The sequence below is a fragment of the Musca autumnalis genome, unplaced genomic scaffold (assembly GCF_047663935.1).
Source record: "Musca autumnalis isolate F117 unplaced genomic scaffold, ASM4766393v1 scaffold_2, whole genome shotgun sequence".
NCBI lineage: Eukaryota > Metazoa > Arthropoda > Insecta > Diptera > Muscidae > Musca > Musca autumnalis.
Genome location: NW_027411755.1, coordinates 5,688,295 through 5,690,245, shown reverse-complemented (window position 1 = coordinate 5,690,245; position 1,951 = coordinate 5,688,295). Strand labels below are relative to the sequence as shown.

Below are 1,951 nucleotides of genomic sequence, written 5' to 3'. Positions count from 1 at the left end.
CCGAAGCATATCATTCCAAACACCAAACGGCACATGCCCTTCCCCCTATCTTGGCTCACTCCATCGTTTGTTCCTTCACGCAACTAACATCTCCACTCAATTAAATTTTTAAAATATGACAGTTTTGTTTCGGTGTCTGTGTGGCCTGAAGCGGTCAATCGATGGAAAAGGGTTTTTAAATATCATTGACACCCGACAATAAACATTAATTAAATAACAATTTGTATTCATGATGAGAATCTCGCACCGCCACCGCTATTGACCACATTCATATATGTATTTACTATGCATTTTTGCCAAAAACAAACTCACAGAAAGCAAACGTATACAGCTCCGACTGGAATCTGCTGATAAGATCAGAGGCCTAAAACTTAAAAATTATAATTTTATTTCAAATCTCTAAAAGAAACGATTGACTATCTATAAACAAATTAAAAAGCGATCAACTGAAAAAAACTGCTTAATTAATGTGATTTGCATGATGTCCATGTATGGAAACATTCATTCTGCTTGTTTGTTCGTACTATGTTGTTGTTTTATTGAAATATAAAAAGTATTTTGTTGTTTGGTTTTAGCTGTTGTTGCTGTTGTAAGCTTATAAATCTAAAATTATATATTGAATGATTTTAACTAAAACTACTACATACAAAGGAAAACAAACAAAATCGTGTGCCTTCAAACACTGGACCGCGGCGTTAAACTACATGGATACGAGCGGCAGCAGCTACAGCATCATTGGCAAGAGTTCTATAATCATGATTTGCATAGAGATGGAGGGAGGCGAAAGCTCTAAAGAAGGAAGGTGAAATAGTAGCAGATATATAATCAAGTTAATACATCTAAATTATGATAATTACATATTATTTACATTTAATAGTTTAATATAATGTCTGTGTGTATGTGAATGCCTCAATTAAGTAACGCGAATAAAGCCCCTCTTCCTCCTAATACTAATGCCAATGTTATTGTTGTTGCCGCCGTCATATTTTTGTTTCTTAATTCGTCTAATCCCAAAGATAAATGTAAATAGTATCTCAAAACCTTTTTTTTCTTTTGAAAGAGAAATTTCCAACTAAGGCCATTGAAGTAAGTTTAAGACTCTTATTGGGTAAGTCACTCTCTTTTTTCACACTCTACGGCATCTCCTCTTAATCCAGCGACTTATCTTATTACTGCTACATTTTGATATTGAGCTGCTGCTGTAATTTTCCAAATGAGTATTGATGGCGTCTTGTAGCTGTTGCTGTTGGTTTTCTTATTACAATTTCCGTAAGCTGATAATGTAAAGAAAACAAACTCAAATGATTAAAATGAAAAGTGTTACGAGTAAGCACACATACAGAAACATTTCCATGATGCCTATCTAATACTTGTTGTTGTACACATTCATCATTAATTAAATTAAACGTTACCGGCAACAGAACATCATCCGTCCAACGTAAGTCACGATTTTGAACATTTGTTAGGCATTTGACCAATGTAATTAATAATCAACATCATCATCTGTTATCAAATCAATAACTTAATTAAGTGATGGGATACAGTGATTCGAAAAGAAACAAAAGAAGTCGAAGAAGATCTCCGAAAGATTTTCCCAAAAATATTTAGTATGTCAAAAGACCTACCTACGGAAGTGCCTTGTAGTGTTGGGCAATCTCGTTCATTGAGCGGATCGATCTTTTTCATTCCGTTCACCAAAAAGATCCGGGTCGTTTACTTCGTTCGTTGGCTCTTTTTCGTTCAACAATACATTTGACTGTATTATTTTCTTTTAAAGCTGGCCTGCTCAAGGTGCGCACCTGAGCTGTCGGTGTGTGTCAATTTTCTCACACACACAATTTAAAAAGAGAGCTTTTGTTTTTGTTTTGAATATTTTCAAAATTAAAAATCAGTCTCTATTGAACATTCAATGAGGAAGGTTCTGTTTTCGAATTTGTCTATGAATTTATAT

At 34.2% G+C, this 1,951-nt stretch overlaps 1 long non-coding RNA gene across 1 annotated transcript; it reads right to left on the bottom strand.

The window, feature by feature from the left end:
- Positions 1–529: 529 nt before the first annotated feature.
- On the bottom strand, positions 530–1,746 carry LOC141392118 (uncharacterized). The gene is made up of 3 exons (XR_012409783.1): positions 1,626–1,746; positions 1,341–1,503; positions 530–1,274 (listed from the first exon to the last, which is right to left on the bottom strand). It is a non-coding gene; the product is annotated as an uncharacterized lncRNA (long non-coding RNA).
- Between the last annotated feature and the right edge of the window lie 205 nt (positions 1,747–1,951).